Genomic DNA, 22,069 nt, shown 5'->3' with positions numbered 1-22,069 from the left:
GCCTAATCGTGATAGGTATCTCAAGCCCACCATGGATCGGAGACTACCCCCTTAAACAAACCTCAAGAGCACAAAGATAATAATAAAGATAAAGGGGAAGCCAATTAATATTATAAAGAAACAAAAATAGATAACTCAAATGAAAAATAAGGATCAATTAACAACCACTAAGTTGGTAAATACCCCTGACTATAACCAAACAAGAATACAAAATTACTGAACAAATAAAGAAAGAATAATGAAATGATAAGGCATTTTAAAAGATAGAGGCTCACCACTTCAAAAAAACTCAACAAATGTGCTAATCCACCTAACGCTGCACAAAATAATAGTAAAGTCTTTGGACCCCACATCATGAAACGATATAGCATCCTAGGATAGTTAGTGGGATAAGCACTGACATGTAACTCAGGAAAAGTGATAAAATAATACCATGCCCAAATTAGTCAAAACCATAGGCAAATGTTCTTATATACATATATAAAATATCAGGATAGGGTAAGGGTCAAGAACATGAGAATTTTAAAACCATTAACCTAGATTATGTAGCTCGCTCCATTCTAAAGGCACCCATGGGCTATATGGGTTTAGCTCCCCCTATTGAAAAGGCTCCAGTGCATGTTAGCTATATAAAACAAGGAAAATTCAAGGGAAAACTAAAGACACCATATGCAATAGTCATTCCAAATATATATATATATATATATATATATATCAAGTACACAGTCATATAGACCCTAATACCGGCAAATATGGTTTCCAATGTTTGTCCCCTCAGGACGTACACCTTCAGAACGAGCTACACAACCTCTTTAATTCCAAATTAAAATAATTTGCAAATACAATCAACCAGTAATCCAGGATTCATTTATTAAGGCATTTACCACTTGGTATCCCCATATTAATACGCTTGCAAGCTAATATATTTATGCCAAACCAATTTACACAACCAAATTAGACCATGAAGTTCCATTAAAATTCAAACCATGAACACCAAGACCATCCAAATCCATTTTTACATTCATTTATTCATTAATGCAATGCATATAGTTCAAAAGAAAGCTAAACCATGTAATTTTCCAAAACAAAATCAAATTCACAAATCCAATTTGGGGAAATTCCTGTCTCGCATCCCAACTATTTAAATAATGTATCAATTTAGACCCAGAATCATTAATTTAAATCATGAATCAATTCAAAATAAGGGAGAAGTAATTCAATCAGTATCAACCAAAACTCCTCAACCCAATTTTAAAACTCATAATTTAATCACATAAAAGTGCATTCAATTTATGCCACAATATAAAATTGAAGTTTAGAAAAGAGAAACATGCCTGAAACACACAAAAAATTAAATAAAATTTGAAGTTTGGAGATTGGATGATGAATGCTTAGTGAAACCCTTGAATGTTCTTGGGTTTTGAGTTTTAAGAGAGAATGGATAATTTTTATCTTTGAAAATTAAAGAAAAGACGCTTATTTTATGTTTAAAGGTCATACAAAGGGTGAAAAAAACAAAATACCCTCACCCCAAGTGACAAAAAACATAACTAGATAAAACTAAAACACTGGCATGGCACGTTGTTATCATAGAGGTTATCCTTCGTGCCATGATGTTATCGTGGAGGTTAACATCTGTGACATGGCCTTATTGTGCATCCTTACTTCCTCGAGGTACCAAAATGACCCCGAACCCCTTTTAAAAATTCTAAAACTTTTCCCAAACAGCCTTTTAACATTTCTAAACATAATTTAAGTCAAAAATTGATATTATGCACATGGAAAGGTCAAAAATAAAATGATCAAAATTTTTAAGGGGTCGTACAAGTATGTCATAGCAAATGTGGTCATAGTTTAAGGGGTACTAGATGCTTATCTCTTCCAATCATAAGACTTTTCTTCTTTTAGTTTGAGACTCCTAGGATCGTGTTTAATTTGAAAAGAAATGACGCCACCTTTTTATGTTTCAGAATATATAATTCTTATTAGCTTTTTTTTATTTTTCAAAAATAAGCCAGTTGATGTTGCCAAAAAAGTTTGTACACTAACCTTGAGGTAAAATTTCCCATATATTTAAGAAGGCCAAAACTTTCCATATATTAACTATATTTTATATTTAATACTACAATAATTAGAGAAAATAATAAAAAATGAGTTTGTCTATCATCCAATCTTTGAATGAAGGGCAAAAAGTTTAAATAATATTTCTAAGGCCCTTCACACTTTCAATACACTGGAGATTTATGTGCTAGTTGTTTTAGGCAAGTATTTGAATTCTTGGTGTCCTAATTCATTTATTATCATATTGAGAGCATAAAATTTTGATCGATTATTATTGTGGATGAATTATGAAGTGAGAAGTCTCATTTATTATATTCGTGTTGGACTGGCATTGATAACCTATGGTTTTTATCTCCCTCTTCATATACTTATTATCATGGTTTTATTAGTTATTCATCGTGTACTTTGGGTGATCCAGAGATTGTGTTTTACTTGAGGCACCAGAATTATTGGAATTCCCTTTGTTGCCATATGGGCAGATCCAAATTGAATGGATATATAATTATTTACTTTTCTACCCTAGAAGGAGATATGAAGGATGTATATAGACCTCATGAGTCCCCCACGAGTCCTAGTTAGCTAGACAAAGCAATAAGAGTATATAGGTAAGATAGAATTGCATCATATTTATCATTATTATTTTCCCCATTAATTTATGGCATGAATCATTCTTATCATATTTATTTGGTTATTTGAAGTGGCTGATTGACTATCAAAGTGATATTTCTCTTTGAGTCGAGTCATCATGCTTTGTTGATTCATTTGAGATAGATTGGGTAATATATTATTGTTTTAACTATTAGACTAGGTGTGGCCTTCCTGAGTGTAGATATATCTGGTTGAGTTGGATTTTATTAAAATAGGTGGTTCTCAATTAGGATCGATCGATGATGTTGCAGAGGACACATGATTTCATACTCACGCTAGTTTATTTTTACACTTTATGTGTAGTTACAAAGCTAGCTCCTCCTGATCATTGAGTTTTCAGATTTCGTTGGGGTTCTATCATTAAGATTTTGAGGTAGAGGTTGCTTACTCCTAGAGCCTACATAATCTCTCCTATCTTTATTTTATATTATTTTTCTTTGTATTTGAGTTAGACATCCTAGTTGTATTGCTATTACTCTTAGAGGCTTGTATTTGATGACTTATAGTTCTTGGGATAAATTTGTATTCGGTTGAGTTGTAGCATTTATTATTATTATTTCTAGTGTGAATTTCTCAATTATATATGGTTAGGTAATGGGTTGGCTTAACTATCGTGTGGGGCATGTTAGGTGCCATCACGATCGAATTTCTCATCGTGATAATACATTTCTAAGGCTTTGTTGTACAATATAATAGTTGCCCACAGGTACAATCTTCCTGCCAAGTAGGCTCAACTTAGTTGTCTGACATATAGGCTTGGTGTATCAATTAGCCCACAGGCTCCAAAACTCTGTAGTGTTAGTAGGTGTTTGTCCATGGAAACTAAAGAATTTAAGGGTTGGAATTGGGTTGCATTTGGACATGAAAATAAATTAGAGTTCTTTTTGACTTTTTGTGATAGAAGTTGAAATGAAAAAAAAAAGTGAAACAAGTTTCACTTGTTTTCACTTTTCCAAATACAATTCCAAATTTGTATTTGGAATTCATATGGACAAACACTACAATTTTCACTAAAGTGAAATAATTTTTTAGAAAAAAGTGAAAAATTCTCATGGACAAATGGGCTCTTAGTATTAGGGTCTATTGGGGCTAAAACAACCTCATGAGAGGTATCCAGAAGATAAATACATCATACAAATAGCAAGTAATCACAAGCGACCTCAATTGAGTCATAACATACTTTTCTAGTCCTCTAAGTAAGGAAAAGAATGTTGTTGATAGACACTATATCATATTTTCTACTCAACTTAATAACTCTATAAATCAAATTACGATGATATATAGGCCTAAAAAAGCTTGAATCTTCAAAGTCATGTCATAAAGCAAAAAGGAATTCCTAACATACCTTTCAACCAAAGCCTCAAAGGTATTGCTATAAAGACCATCCAACCAATCGTAGCACGTCAAATGCAAGAATCAACAAGGATACAAGAATGATCCATAGAAAATCAATAAGACATTAAGATCAGCACTTCGACAACCCCTCTTTAACTCAACAAATGATATTGTAATTATAGAGATTAAAATTTTATATGACTCTTCCAGGCGAACCTAATTTCTGTTAGGGTTCCTAGAGGCTACTCTACCCTAAATATTAAATCATGCCTATTTAAAAAGCAATATATATGATCTCGGATTTCTTGAATAGGCATATTGAGTATCTCATAAGCTCCTGAGATATTCATCAAGAGATCAAGGCACCAAATACCACCTTCTCAAAGTCAGCTTGATGTTCCTCGCGATAAAATATGTACAAGGAATTCCAAATCTCCCTAGATTCAAGAAATACGCTATTAACAATCCTCAAATTACATACATAATCTAGAGAAAAGAATCAAGAGAATACAAATAATTTTACCCACATATGCAAATTTACTGTAAGCAAATTAGCACGCTCAACCAAACAAAATTTGTCATTCATCTCTAAAATAAGCAAATTTGTAGTCACAAAAATACAATAATAAAACTTACATCAAATCTCGTCTTTGAGTGTCATCAAGTCTACACTACGACAAGTCTTGAAGTAAGGGGCATTTTCAGACATAAAATTTGTGGGAATCTACAAGATGAACTCAACTTATGTTAGGGTTATTGGAGCTGCGCTACCCTAAACTCTAGTTTGAAGGCTACTCTACCCTAACCCCTAAATCATGTCTATTTAAAAGGTAACATATTCTCTTGAAGATTCATCTCGAATATCTCATTAACTTCTGAGATATTCTCAAAAAGATAAAGGCTCCAAATACCCTTTTCTCAAAGTCAACCAGATGTTCCTCCCGGTCAAATATATCATAAAAAGGTCCAAATTTCCCTACATTTGAGAAATGTATTATTATTGACCCTTGAATTTCAAAGATAATCAAGAGAGAAGAATTATGGAAACAAACAGAATCGTGCCCATATTATTTAATAAAATTATGTTTCTTCACATTTTATTTGTGAATGCAATTTATTTTCCATTACATTTGAATTTGATGTCAATAGTAAACTCTGCCAAACTAACAACTAATAATGACAAAAAGAATCTACCAATATCTCACAAGATTAACGAGCTCCTGAGTCATTATAACAAGGCATACTTCACTTCATACAATTCGACAATTGTCGTACGCAACTTAGAAAATAAGCATACCAAACCCCAGCCCCTCAAAAACCTTAACACCATCAATATACAACAATAATAATTCAACTCAATGAGACAAAGGGGATTTCTAGATCCATGGTATTCAAAACATCTCTTGGTGGTCAAAAATCTATAAAAATAATACTGAAATATGAAATTATGAAGGAGGATAGTAGAAGGAAGATCACCTTGACAAAATAATCTGAAATCCCAATCTAAACAAGTTGATAGAAATACCCACCACTACTACTACATCAGAACTTTATCAAAACATAACTACAACACATTTTGGACATTACCAATGAAATCTAACTTAGACTTAGCTAAAAGTCAATAAGAATAAGGTGAAATCTTACCTTAGCACTCCTAAATGCTAGATGTCACCCCTAAGTTATCTCAAGAATACCCAACCCTCTATTTTAAATTAAAAAATGTCAAAATAAAACTTTATACTATTTTTGACCTCAATCAATTCACTGGTCCAATTCTACCCAGACAGACTGGGTAAAATGGTCATGAATTTTTACTCTGATGTGGATTGATGCACGATTTGATAGTTCAAAAGATAGACACAAATAAATTTAGTTTGACATATAATGAGACTTCTAACTCTCTATAAATTGGGTGATAATACCCAAGCTAGCACATCAACAAGATTACATAATGACTTTCATGAAATAAACTTGTCAACTAGAATTTTTATTTGGAAGCTCTCTTTGGTCTCTAACTTAAATCTAAAAAATCTAAGTGACTTAATACACATATTCCTTGATAATCATCTATTTAAAATTATTCTCTTGATATCTCAAAGGAGATTGACGTGAAAGGCGATAAATCGCCTCCTCAACCATAAACTCATTATTTTAAATGATACAAAATTATGGATGTTACAATTTTGAATCTTTGTTAGTAGTTACCAGATTTTTCAATAAAATCAAAAATAAATAATTTGACCCCAAACAAAAATTAACACGGCCCAAATCGGGGCCTTGTCGTAATGGGCATATCAAGCCCAATAAGGATCGAAGATCACCCTACTACCCAATCAAACCAACCAACATATACCTTGAGTTAGATGAATTCTGAACATATACCAAGATAAGGAGATTAATAACACAAAGACTTTGGGATAGGTCTAAGACTATGACCAACCCAAACAAGTCCAACCATCCAATACCCCAACAAATAACCATAACAAGATCAACATAATAACAAATTCCATATCCATACCATAACGTACCCAAGTCCAACAGTTGTCTATTCAAAGCCTCTAAAGGAAATCCAAAAGTATCCTGTCGGAATATGCCCTTGGCAGTAGCCAAAAACCAATGTCTAAGTCTAATCCAATAAAGACATAAGGAAACTCAAAGCAAGAAATAGAGCCTTCTGAAGTATGGAAGCTCACCACTTTAAGTCAACATAAGCTGATCCCGAGTCCAATCATTGAGTAGAAGGTGTAGTATGACCAACACCTGCATCGCATGGGGATACAGCATCAAAAATGATTAGTGGTTGGAACGCTAGCATGTAATTCAAGGATAAGGATAAAATGATACCAATAATTCAAAACCAATCATCCAATGCACATAACCAATGCAACACATATATATACATGTATACCATGCCGAGATGGGGAACAATATTAGCATGTACTTTGAAACCATTAACCTGGGTTATGTAGCATAACTGTCATATAGAAAGGCACTCACAGGATATATGGTACTGGCTCTCCCCTAGCTGAAAGGGTCGTAGTGTGTGTAGCCGCACAAACCAGAGAATATCCATAACCATAGATGCCTATATGGGGGACTCAAATCTCCCTACATAATCAAGGTGACTTAAGCACCAATACAAGTGTAAGGGGACTCGAACCTCTCTTTCATATATTTATTTGGGGGACTCAAACTACCCGGTCACATGACACCCGCATCGATTATCGCCATTTTTAGTGTTAGTCTTTTGGACTCTACATTCACGGCCCTACTACACATCCCGCTTTAAAGTCAATTTTAAAACTACCACTTCACATATGCAACCATTTAGCCTATTACTTACCCAAGTCACTTCATTGGTAACGTCATACCAACACTACTTGCAAGTATACATATGCCATTACCATTATTAATCAACCATGTATTCATTTGACTTTGGGACTCGAACCCATTGTCTAACAAAAACACTTGTTCAATCCAATGTTTAGGGAATCAAACCCACTGTCTAAATATAAGGCCCTACAAAGTTCCCTCGTAGTTTAAGTCATAGGGCATGTCGAGTGAGGCATAATTCCGCCCTAAAAGATTGAGAAGTTTCTTCCTAAGTGAGTAATATGTTAACCATATAGAATTTCCCCAATTTCTACTTTTTATCACGTGAGAAATCTGATAAGATTTCCATCGATATAAGATTTTCCCAAATCGGACACTCGGGTAAGAAGTTATAGTCAATTTAAGCCTTCATCGTAAAGCTGCATCGTTTGAGAGCCTAGCGGTCGTGGAGAGGGTGCATTTAGCAATTGTCAATTTCCAGTGGGACTCCATAATTGTGGCGCATCACGGAGGAGTCCCAGGTCCCAACCAGTTGGAAATTGCAATGGCTCCGCGTCGTGGAGGATGCCATTTTCCCAATTGTCAAATTCTAGTCAGCCAGCGCGATTAGTGGCGCGTCGTGGAGGCCAGCAAAATTGGGTTCCAGTTTAATTTTTCCAATCCTATAAAATCATGGAAACACTATATTAAACTCATTTTCAAGCATTCTATAAGGGTTTTATCAAGCATTCTCTCAACAAGAACCCTAAATACTGAAAACCTCTTTCATAAATCTCAAGAATCCACCATGGATTTTCTAAATTGAGTCAAGATTATAGGTTCCCAAGTGAAGGGTCTCAATAACCCTCATTGTAGAGCAAGAGTAGAGTTCCAAAAGTAAGAGGTCTTCTCAAGCTTCAAATTCAAGGTATGTGGGGTTTTGAACTTGGGTAACCCTTTCACCCTTGTGCCCAAAATGTTTATTTACATCATGATTTTGCTGAAATTATGGGGTTTTTACATGAGTTTGAATTGGGGTTTTCACCCATATTTATTGAATGCATTATGTTGATATTTCTCATGAATTGAGAGTTAAATGGCATGATTTATACATGTTTTCTTGAGTTTTTACAGATGGATAAACCCCATGACTTTACTCCTTGAGAATCTTATATTTGAAATGTTGAGATATTGAAGCATCTGACTACATTGAGATTTTGAGATGAATTGCTGAAATTTCTAGATTTCCACATGATTTATGAATCTATATGCTATATATTATGCTTTTGATAAGCTTTAACTTGAAACTGAACTATGGGTTAGTAAGCCCTATTCGAGACTTATGAAATTATGAACTCTCGTGCTATAAGCACCCATGATTTGAGTATTTTGAGATGGTTGAAAATTGAATTGACCTAATGGTCCGAAAGCTTTGAAATCCACTTCACTATACGAGATTATTGATTTGATTAATGGGTTTGTGGTGAACCATGAGATTGTTCTAAATGTGGATTTTTATGAGATGAGTGCAGATAATCTAAAGGGAGTAGTATTTAGCACCGAGCAGGTAAGTTACTACAGTTTCTTACCCCAAAAACTACGTGCCACCGTAGGATGTGAGCTTGAGGCTGATTATATTATGATTATGAGTAAGCCCGAGGCTGATTTTCATTTAGTGATCACTAGACCTAGGTTATACTCCTTGGCAAGAGTATGACGCTCCTTCCTAAAGTGGGGTCTCTTTCTTAGGAGGACAAAACATTGGACTCCATGTAGCTTGCATGGTTTATGTCGGTTACGAGAACCTCCCTTGCCTTTTGAACTTTAAAATTAAATGCTTATTTTCCTTCCCTATAAGCTATTTTCCTAAATGGTTGAATTGGAAAGATATTCTCTAATCAAGGTATTGATTTGAGATGCGATATTTTCTAAAGTGAATGAAATGCCTTCAAGTATGTTTTCAAGTTTTATGATTTTGAATTCCAAGTATATGAGTTTCTAAATGATGGTGAAGTGTTGAGCATTGAAGAACTTTTACTCTCTTGAGATATATGCATGACTTGAAAGTGTGGTTTGAAATCCCTTAGCCTATGGCATTGAGAGTAAGAGAAGGTTTTTGATTTTGAAGTTAAATAATAATGATTCACGAGATTGTGTTACATGCTTCATTCTACATGACTTATGAGTTTTATATTTTATACTTGTTCAAGCTATGTGAGTCATCTCATTATACATACATGATTTCATTGAAGAAAATATCGTTACTACTTTATACATATGCATGCACCCCCGCATACTCAGTACATTCCAAATACTGATCCACATATATGTCTATGTGCTACATTGTCTTATAATGTAGGTTCAGGTGCTCAGTCCCAGCCTCACCCGTGATTCTCCAAGCACCTTGCCCATGTTTTCTACAATGGTGAGTCCTCCTAGTTCGAGGACCGATCTTTAGATGTTTACTGTACTTGAGAGACTATGTTTTATTTTCAATCCATTTCGAGTCAGTTGGGGCCTATCCCAATGGCTCTCTATATTTTGATTCATAGAGGCTTTTTCAGACTAGTATTAGACTTGTGATATGTCGAGAGGGATCAGTATTATGGTTTTTTTGAGATTTCTCTATGTTGTGGTCATATGAACCAATTATCCTTTCTTATTTCCTTTCTTGTGATATGGCTATGCGAGTGTTTAAGTCTTTTCTTATCTTGAATTGGGTGTTTTTGGGTAGAAACCGGCTCTAAAGGTTAGCTTGGGGCTACTTGTAGTCTTAAGCACCGTGTGACATCCCGGGAGGCGATTTCGAGTCGTTACACTAACAAAGACATAAATCAAGTTAATATTTAGGGACCCAAACCCATTTAACAATTTAAACTACCAAGTTTATCATTTAAACTATTAAATGGCTAACAAAGCCTTTACCAAAACTATTTACCAAACATTCATATTCATTAGGCCAAGCGTTAGTTCAAAACACCATTGTTATGTGACTATTTATTTCTCTTAGACATTTTCACAAACACTTTGAGGGCATGCTATTATCAAGACCAAAATCAAGATAAAAACCATCAAGTTTATGGTTACCCATGACCCATTTTGTTAAACCATAATTACCAAGAACCCACATGTGCAAACCATCACCAAAAACATGTATAAGCACAAGTTAAACCAAGAGTAAACAATACTCAATCATATGCAACAAAACCCTCAATTTTGTTTTTCAAAACCACCATTAATAAAGCAAAATTAATGTTTAAAACACATGATATTTGAGAACTAACAATGAGGAAAGATTCACATGCCTTATTCATGAAGATTCGCGGAAGAAACCTGACTCTTAAGCCTCAAGATGATCACCTTTGAAGAACTCTAGCCCCAATCTTCAAGAGAGAGTTAACAGAGTGTTTTTGGAGTGTTTAATCTTTCAATAGTGGGTTATGAAAGGCCATAACATGTTTTAAGACGTGGGGACTTAAGGTTTTTGGGGTGGAAATGTCCGGAATACCTCCAACTTAAAATCTCAAAATATCCATACAGGAGGGTACAACCCATCCTCCTAAACCATACCCTAGAGTATGATTTGTACCCTTATTTCACACCCTAGCATCATCTTGGACCCCCATACTAACCAATATTCGACCACATATGACTTACTCGTATCGTAACATATGAGAAGTACCCTATAACTCATACCCTAGATAGAATACTTTGGACAAGACTTAAGGCACCATACGACTTAGCAACATACTATTCGTACCCTAACTAACGACTAGTAAGATGTTAGATTGTACCTTGGACAGTAAGTTGCTTTAAACACACTTTGAAACATATGAGTTCGGACCCCTAAACTGTACCACATCATATGACTAGCATGCACAAGTCGTATGATGTCCAGAATGTTCAACTTAGAGAAATTTTTTAAGGGTCCAAATCTAAGGTGTTTCAAAAATATAGACTTGCAACAATTAATTTTTTTTAAAGAAAATCAAATTAAAGAGGTCTCATTAAAGAATGCACAAAAATAAAAAGTAACCAAAAAAATAAAGTTACAACAAATACATCCTTCTTAGTAATCTAGGACCTGAATAATTAAAAAAAATGGATGACAAAGAGATACAAAAATCATTGCACAATATACAAGGTTTTTCAAAAAATACAGACTTGCAACAATTAAATTTTTTTAAAGAAAATCAAATTAAAGAGGTCTCATCAAAGAATACACAAAAATAAAAAGTAACCGAAAAAATAAAATTACAACAAATACATCCTTCTTAGTAATCTAGGACCTGAACAATAAAAAAGTGGATGACAAAGAAATAAAAAATCATTGCATAATTTGCTGAGCTTTTCCTCGATTGCCTAGCCCATAAACTTAGCAACCTACAAGAACCTTCTTCACAGATCCAAACAAAAGCATGAATATAACTTGGAGTGACAATATAAGGGTATTACTATTTCAAATCTGAACTGAAAAGGATAATGTTGAATTGGAATCTCATGAAATAAAAAAACATAAATTTATATAGATTACAAAAAGAAGAAGAATATCATAAGATATCTTAAACTTTTTTTTATAAATATTTGAGGGTTATGAATAAAAAAAAAGCATGTGAGTTATGAAATCATCAAGAATAAAATTTGAAGAGGTAACTAAGTCGAATTTACGAAATTAAAAAATTTCAAGAAAATAGAGAGAATATATATATATATATATATATATATATAACATATAAAGAAAATGTGGTTTAATTTCTATTTTGCTAGGTGGGGTTTAAAAAAAATACCCCCTTATTTAATTTAGTGAAATTTACATAAATCTCTACTAGTTTAGTCCTAGTTACTTCATATTCCCACTTTATCAAAATTTCATAAAATCTCATGTTTTTTATTTTTCTGATACTTCTAATTGCAAGAGATGCATAGTTGGTGATACATCCTATCAAAGAAACTAATATGCACTAATTAAGGTAAGTAATAGAAAATAAGATAATTAAGGAGTAAAATATGTTTCATATCTTTTAATTAGCAGTCAGAAATCCCCCAAAAAGATGTATATCAGTTAAATAATGTATATTTTTCAAATATTTTTCTCCTCATTCAAATTGGACAATCAATATTCTCCTCTCATTTTTTTTTGCGATTATTTTTTCTTCTCTCCACTCAAATTGCACAATCAATATTCTCCTCTCTTCTCATTTTCTTTTCTGTGATTTTTTTCTTCTCTACATTCAAATTGCACAATATATATTTTCTTCTCTTCTTTATTTTTTTCAGTGATTTTTTTAATATTTCTTAATGAATATCTCGATGTTATTAAGATATTCTGGTGTTTGGTTGTCTAATGTCAAGAACGAAGAATACAAGATTGATTGTATTGTAGTCGACGAGAATGAAACGTATGATTTCTGCAATTGATGCAGAACTTGAAATTGATGAAAGAAGGAAAAAAAGTTGAAGCTCGATATATTATTGAAGGAAATTCATCTCCCTTGTTGATCTGTGATGATATGGGAATCAAGTTAAATGTAGAGGTTAAGAAAAGTGTATCAAGTATTGGGATGTATCCTCTGTGCATTGGTATCATCGATAAAGATGAAAGTGAGATATTATTTGAGGGTAAGACTAGAGCTATTATTTGTCTCTTGTTGAATGAATATAGCCAAAAATACAAAGTTATTAAAACATTTTAGTCAAAAGTATGTATCTCACATTTTGATATATAATATTGAAGTTGAGATACATAATTTTGATTACTGAGATATATTCATTTCTAAACCCTTTTGGTAGAGATGCATAATGCATTTGCTAGAACAAAAAGGATATACATAACTAAAATTATATATCAGATATAATTTATGAGTTACATTTTGCATTAAACTGGATAATGAAAAATAATGATGAATGTCATAAATAAAGAATTATTGAATACTGAAATGCATAATTAGTATTATATCACATGTCGTAGTACAAATTTTTAAAATTAAAAATCATCATATGATTCTTAATAAGAGATACATTTGTTAGTAAATTGCATGTAACATCAAATTAATACATTGTTTGTTTTCTGATAGGTTAATGCTTCGTCACCATATGTGTACTCTGTTTATGATGATGGGAGAAAATACATTGTATGAGATGCATAATGTTTTTCAAATTTAAACATTGGTTTATTGAATTGTAATGAAATTAACTAATTACTTTTGTGTATTAAAAATTATACTATTTTAAAATACAAGAACATATTTGCTTTATAGTACAAGGAAAATATTTGTCTGTAATACAATGTATATTTTGACATGAAATACATGTTATATTTGAGATATGTAAATTAAATTATAAGACATATTTGTCACATAACTATTTTTTGGTTGTATATATGTCATGTGAATAACTTATGTTTAGCAGATACATATATTTACCTAATAAATAATGGTTTACTAATGTACCTACAACATTCATTAGTTAAAAATGACTTGTCTCTAGCAAATTCAAATTGAGTTTAATCAATAGATGGAATAAAATATGCAAAAATAACTCCTGAATTAGAAATACTGTGTCATCAAAACACTAAGTATTTGTCTTAGACAACAACCCAAAAATATCATCAAAGGTTTACTAAGCTTTAATAATCAATGAAAGTTTAGATTCAAAGTTGGACATAACCAACAAAAATACAACTATTGAAGAGTAATCATGTCGTCTTTTAGGTGGTATGAAGTGGCGTTTAGATCTGAGGGGATCTTCATTGTCACTAAAATATCTATTCTCCGCTATTATAACTTGCATAAAAGGAAGGCATATCACAATCGATTATATAAAGCAACAATCTGCAAAGATGATGTGTCCAATCCATTACTAAGATACTCGGCGAATATAGCCACAAATACACTGCAATCCCTGCATCATGATTTTTTAAGAAATACTTACAAAATAATTTTGATCAATGAAAAAAATAAATAAAAAAGAAGGTGATACATACAGACTACCACTTTCTTGCTGCGCAATGCCAGAAACATATTCAACTTGAAATGGGTTAGGTTTTGACTTTTTCTTGTATGATTCGAGCGTTGACCAATCAGTGGATACTTTTTATCAAAAATTAATGTACTGAAGGTAAGTAGGTAGCATTATAACTAACTTTTGGACCTCACATGACTGTTCTCTATTCCTTGAAGAGGACATAAAATCATACACACGAATACACCACTCCTTAAGTATCAATGGCTGCCAGGACCCAATGAAACTCATCATCATAATTAATTGGTAAATAGACCTCATCTATAAGGTGTCAAGGCAGACCAGCAGGTGTACTTAATCCTTTGATTGTGTTAATTAATGACTTCCGATATTAAGCAACATAATATTAGAACGTGCAAATGTATCTTAAGTTAGAAGAACCTTATCACCAGCCTCTGGGTAGTAATTCTTGTATGCCTTATCAATGTACACTTTGAAAAAATAGTCTGCAGTGGTGTATCTACATATTGGAGAAATCTAGTGCTTATACTTCTTCCACAAATTGTAGAAAATGAAATCAAGATGATGCACAAGTTATAAATAAATATATGAGATATAATAGCATGGATGTATAACATACTATAGTAATATTAACTTATATTAGTTACTAGTGTCTGCATTTGTGGTAGATAAGAGTTAACTGACAAGAGATACAAGTACTCCATATGTTATAGAATTAAAAATAACAAGAGATACATTATTTTACATATGTAATTGAAATAAAATTAATAAGAGATACATAAAATGAATAAGAGAGTACTTTTATTTGACTACATATAACAAAAGATATATAATTATCTTCATGTTATATTCTCAACTAAAAAGAGATACAAATGCATTAATTCAGCAGATACATAATTCAGCACTTATATCTAACACGAAATAACAACTTATACATAATTTAGCACGTGTATCTGACTAAATTTAACAAGAAATGTATAATGATCTTCATCTAATAATCTCAGCTAAAAAGAGATACAAGTAAACAAAACTAAAACATTTGTTATAAAACTTATCCTTATGTAACAATCTAAGCTAATAATAATACTAGAAAACTGCATAGGAAATTTTGCTAGGTAACAAGATTTACCAAAATGTGCAAATATTCAGCCACAAAGACCTAAAATTATTATGTATAATCAAGATGTGATATTTAATCCTAAAATTAACATAATGGTAATGGTAATACCTCATCATTCAGCATTCGTTTGGTTGATACATGAGGTAAAATCAATTCTTTGTCTTCGGAAATGCAACTACAAAATCTAGTTGTCAAAATTCAAGACTTGTACATTTAACTGTATAGTGACCGTCTCTATATTTCCTATAAATTAGAAATACATAAGTTAATATCTTTACGTTAGTAGTTAAAGTGTAAAAAGTATTTTGTGTACTTACTTGTGCACGTGTTGCTTGTAAATCTTCTAAAAATATACAGAAGTTAATATCTTTACATTAATATTTAAAGAGATACATACAGAAATTTTCTAACAATAGACATGTAATTGAAAGAGATACATTTCAAAAAATGTGTCAGTTGTATGGATACAAGAATATGCACATGCAACATGCATTTAGAACTAAGCTACATAGTGAATCTTCAATCAAAAAGCATGTATCTCAAATTAAAATGGTCAGATACAAAAATTGATAAACCTATGGTAAGATGTATCTCATTATGACTTCAACAGATTTTCATTTTGAAACAACACCTTTTCATCTAGAAGTGTCAGATTCTCTTTTCTTACCATTATCGACTCCTTTTTTCTTTGATTCTACTGCCATCTTTTAACACAACTGCTTCATCTGTACTGCATCATTGCAAATTTTAGATATATTTTCATGAGATATTCAAAAATATTATCAAAAACACCGAGAACAAAATTAACAACATCTTCATTTAGTTTGATGTTGTCAATTTGAGAAATTCCAAGGTTAAAAAGAGGTACAGAATCCAGATCCATTACAAAGCTTGATATTGTAACAAAAAACTAAAGTGATGAAGGTTCAATTTTTTGAAGTTTACAACTTTTGAAGATAATTTTAACAAACTAATATAGAGAAAAAATAAAGAGGGAAACTAACATTTAGCAATTGTCAACTCTAAGAAGATGTTAATAAAGTTGAAACTGGGAGGAACGACCAAATTAAAAAATAACATAAATTGTGGAGTAACTTGTAACACCTCAAATTTTTACCTCTAAAAATTTCTTGACTTTTCTGCTCACTGCCTAGGTAATGACTAGCCTAACGAGTCATAAAGACTCATTACGAGTCATAGGACCCCAATCATAGTCTGGCCAGTGTAGGTGCCCAAGTTACTATCCTGATTAAGACCTTTACTTTACAAGTCGTAAGGTGAGGTCACGAGTCGTATGAAGGGACTTGTGACCAAACCAGTGGACTGGCTAATGTTTCTGTCCTAAGTATGACTAAGGGAAAATTGTTCTTTTCTCTCATCCAAATTCTATATCATGACTTAAAACACTCTTGTAGACCTATTATCATAAAATCATCATAGCATAAGCACTATTCTACTCTCTAGAATCCCTAAGGCAAAAAAAATAAGGATTTCTAAGGATTTGGCTTCTAGAGCTCCAATTGGTAAATTTCCTCCATAATTCTCACTACTTTCAAGCATGTTAATCTTCACTAAAAACTTGTGTTTTATTCATGGAATGCAATATTGATTTTCATGTGGTTTTAAATGTTGATTTTAGAACTTGGGTTGAGGGTTTTGAATGATTGTTCCTTGAATGGTGTACCTGTGATTTTATATGCATTGTTTATGCTTTATTGATGATTTTTGAACTAATTGGGTGCATGGTCATGGTACTATGGGATGGGGACATGGCATTCTCCCAAATTAATGATTTTTGGTATTGAATTGGTTTGGAAATTATGTAACCTAACCCACTTTCATAATTGGCTTTGAAACATAGTTAATCACATGGTTTGGCTTACTATCCTAAACTATTGCATTGTATAAAAGTCAAAATGAAATACAAATGATTTTTTTAAAGTCTTTGATGGCCGTGTGTTGACTTAGCTATAAACTACAGGGGTCGAGGCATTCTCCCAAGTTGATTTTATAGACTACGGGGGTAGGAATTTCTCCAAAATTTGACTTGATAAATTATGAGGGTCAAAGAATTCCCCCAAGGTAATGAATAATTGGTATGGCATAATGATATTAACTTGCAAGCATAATTGGTATGGCAATACAAATGGTATATGTCATAATGGATGATTCTTGCTTAATATATGGGAATGGGTAAGCTATTTTAATTAGGCTTAATAAGGGTTTTTGTAGATTACCGTAAAGGTGTAAGTTTCAGGGAGGATGAATATTGGAAACCATATATGCTACTATAGGGGTCTTGACGACCGTATGCATAGTTTACACTTATATATATACATGTATCCTGGAATAACGTGGACTGTGGAATTCCTTGGTCCTCCTTGAATATCTCTTATGATGTATATTCTCTGCTTGATTTGGGGTCCACCCTTTCTTATGTGACCCCTTATATGGCTATTTATTTTGATTTCAATCCTGAGTGCATTTTTGATACCTTCTCTTTGTTGACCCCGATGAGTGATTCTATATCGGCTAGAAAGGTCTTTATGGGTTGTGTGGCATCTATCTGTAGTAGAGATACCTTGGTGGATCTGATAGAGTTGGATATGGTAGACTTTGATGTAATCTTAATATGGATTAGATTCACTCATGCTATGCATCTCTTGATTGTAAGGCCCAACAGGCTAGTTTCCAATTCCCTAATGAATCAGTAATAGAGTGGGAAGGGAATTCCCTAGTTCCTAGGGGAAGATTTATTTCCTATCTTAGAGTCCGAAAGCTAATTTCAAGGGGTATCTTTATCATCTAGTTTGGGTTAAATATTATAGTTTTGGGGTTTCCTTTTTTCAATTTCCCCTTGTTGTTAATGAGTTTCTCGAGGTGTTTCCTTGTGATCTTTCTAGAATTCCTCCCGATAAGGAAATAGATTTCGGGATTAATCTTTAACCAGATACTCTTTCTATCTTTATCCCTCCATATATAATGGCTTCAAGTGAGTTTAAAGAACTTAAGGAGCATCTAAAAGATCTGTTTGATAAGGTTTTCATCTATCTAGTGTGTCCCCGTGGGGTTCTTCCATGCTTTTTATATATAAGAAGGATGGTTCCCTTCGAATATGAATAGATTATCGACAGCTGAATAAGGTAACGGTGATGAATAAGTATTCTCTTCCTAGGATAGATGATCTATTTGACCAACATGCTAGATGTTTTTCTAAAATTAATCTTCGATTGAGTTATTATCAGTTGAAGATTAGGGAATTAGATATCCCTAATACTGCCTTCTGAACCCAATATGGATATTATGAGTTTTTGTTGATGTCATTTGGGTTGACTAATGCTTTGGATGTATTTATGGATCTCATAAATCAAGTATTCAGGCAATTTTTGGATTTGTATGTCATCGTGTTATTTTATGATATCTTGGTATCTTCCAATAGTAAGGAGGATTATGCTAGTCACCTCCGAGGAGTGTTGTAGACTCTTAAGGATTAGTGAATGTATGCAAAGTTTTTAAAGTGTGAGATTTAGTTAAATATCATGACAATCTTGTGTCATGTTGTTTCTAGTGAGGGGATCATGGTGGATCCACAAAAAGTTGAGGTGCTTAAGAAGGGGCCTAGACCTACGACTCCAACCGACATTCGGAGCTTCTTAGGTTTATCCAGGTATTACAGGAGATTTGTGGAAAGCTTCTTTTCTATTACTACTCCGTTGACTAAGTTGACTCCAAAAAAGGTAAATTTTTTATGGTCTGATGCTTGTGAGGGTAGTTGTAAGAAGCTGAAGAATAAGTTGACTTCTGCTCCAGTTTTACTGTGCCTGAGGGTACTGATGGTTTTTTTGTATACTGTGATACATCCTGTGTGGGACCGGTTTGTTTGTTGATATAGCATGGTAAGGTTGTGGGTTATACTTTTAGGCAGTTAAAGCTCATAAAAGGAATTATCTGACTCATGATCTAGAGTTGGCAGCCTTAGTGTTTATGTTGAAGATTTGGCACCATTATTTGTATGGGGTTCATGTTGATATTTATTCAGATCATAAAAGCCTGCAGTATGTGTTTACCCAGAATGAGTTGAATCTCAGGAAAAGGATATGTCGTTTGTTGCTCAAGGACTATGACATGAGTCTCTACTACCACCCGGGTAAGGCTAATATGGTTGTTGATGCTCTTAGCAGGTTGTCCATGGGTATCTTATCTTATGTGGATGAAGAGAAGTGGGGATTGGTAAAGGATATTCACTGATTGGCTAATATTGGAGTTCATCTTTTAGATTTTAAGGATAGAGGTGTGATTGTTCTAAAGTTGGTGAAGTCATGTCTTGGTGTAGAGGTATAAGAAAAATAGGTATTGGATCCTATCTTGATGCAGATTAATGATGATATGGGCCAGAAAAAGGTTATGGCTTTTGAGATTAGTGGTGATGGTATCTTGAGGTACCAAGGCAGACCATGTGTTCCTAATATTGATGGGCTGTGAGAAAGGATTTTGATTGAGACTCATGATTTAAGGTATACAATTCATCCTGGTTCGATAAAGATGTATCATGACTTGAAGGGGATTTATTAGTGAAACATTATAAAGAGATATGTAGCTACTTCGTGGCTAAGTGTATGGTGTGTCAACAAGTAAAGGTTGAGCACTTGAGGCCTGGCATCATGTCTCAAGAGATTGAGTTGCCCATGTGGAAGTGGGAGGTGATCAACTTGGATTTTATTATTGGTTTTCTAGTTGACTTGATTTGAGTTATTGTGGATAGGATGAAAAGTCCATTCACTTTTTGCCAGTGAGGACTACTTACTCTGGAGGGGATTATGCTAAGTTATTTATTCAGGAGATTTTCAAATTGTATGGTGCTCTAATTTCCATCATTTCAGACAGGTACCTAGTTCTCTTCTCGCTTTTGGAGTTTGTTTCAGTAGGACTTAGGCACACAGGTGAACCTTAGCACTGAATTCCACCCTCGGATGGATGGACAAGTGGAGAGGACAATTCAGACTTTGGAAGATATGCTAAGGGCCTAACTGGTTGATTTTGGAGGTAGTTGGGTGAATTATTTGCCTCTCATCGAGTTCTCTTACAATAATAGTTATCACTCGAGTATTCAGATAGCTCCTTTTAAGGCTTTTTATGGTAGGAGGCGTAGATGTCCTATTGGGTGGTTTGTGGTTGGTAAGACTAGATTGTTCGGTCTGAACTTGGTTCACCAAGCTATGGAAAAGGTAAAGGTTATTCATGATAGACTTAAGACTGCTCAGAGCCGCCAAACGTCCTATGAGAATGTAAGGCAATGAGAGTTAGAGTCTAATATTGGTTATTGGATATTTTTGAAGGTATCTCCTGTGAAGGGGGTGATAAGATTTAGAAAAAAGGGGAAGCTTAATCCCCTCTATGTGGGTCCATACTTGATTTTGAGGAGAGTAGGCAACATCGCTTATGAATTGGATTTGCCTTCGAGTTTGGGTACCATTCATCCAATTTTCCATGTATCGATGATGAAGAAGTGTGGGGGTGATCCTTCTTTGGTAGTGCCTATTAAGAGTGTTGGTATTTTGGATTTCTTGTCTTACGAGAAAGACCCAGTTTAGATTTGGATAGGCAAGTCCATCATTTAAGGTCTAAGGATGTGGCTTTGATGAAAGTCCTTGGAGGAACCATAAGGTAGAAGAAGTTACTTGGGAGGCTGAAGAGGACATGAAGTCCAGATATCCGTTCTTATTCCTCGAGTTGGATAATCATGCTTAAGGTATGGTTTTTCCTACTTTTTTTCTAACTTTGTAAAAGGTTTTGTGATTTTATTCCTAACTTATAATCGTGATAATGGATTCCTTGAATCCTCATTTGGGGACGAATAATCCTGGGGGGTAATGTAACACCCCAGATTTTTGCCTCTGAAAATTTCTTGACTTTTGTTCTAAAGAATAATCTTGTTCCTCGAGTTGGATAATCATGCTTAAGGTATGGGTTTTCCTACTTTTTTTCTAACTTTGTAAAAGGTTTTGTGATTTCATTCCTATCTTATAATCATGATAATGGATTCCTTGAATCCTCATTCGGGGATGAATAATCCAGGGGGGTAATCTAACACCCCAGATTTTTGCCTCTGAAAATTTCTTGACTTTTGTGATCACTGCCCAGGTAACAAGTCGTAAAGACTCATTATGAGTCGTAGGACCCCAATTGTAGCCTGACCAGTATAGGTTCCCAAGTTACTATTTTGATTACGACCTCTACCTTATGAGTTGTAAGGTAAGGTCATGAGTCGTATAGAGGGACTCGTGACCAAACCAGTGGATTGGCCAATGTTCCTATCCTGAGTACAACTAGGACCCTATGAGTCATAATGTCACATTAAAAGTCCTATGGTATGACTCATAAGGTCAATAGTAAGGATTTTTCGAGTCACCGCTCAAACTATGAGACTAGGAAATGACTCTTACCTATATGTCATGAGTCAGGACATGACCCGTAGCGATTGGGGATAGTTTTTCCTACACATTCTCATTAAAGGAAAATTGGTCCTTTCTCCCATCCAACTTCTATCCCATGACTTAAAACACTCTTGTATCCCTATTATGTTCAAATAATCATAACATAAGCACTGTTCTT

Source organism: Capsicum annuum, chromosome 7 (assembly GCF_002878395.1).
Source record: "Capsicum annuum cultivar UCD-10X-F1 chromosome 7, UCD10Xv1.1, whole genome shotgun sequence".
NCBI classification, from domain to species: domain Eukaryota; kingdom Viridiplantae; phylum Streptophyta; class Magnoliopsida; order Solanales; family Solanaceae; genus Capsicum; species Capsicum annuum.
The sequence above is the reverse complement of the archived record's forward strand: the minus strand, read 5'-3'. Positions refer to the sequence as shown.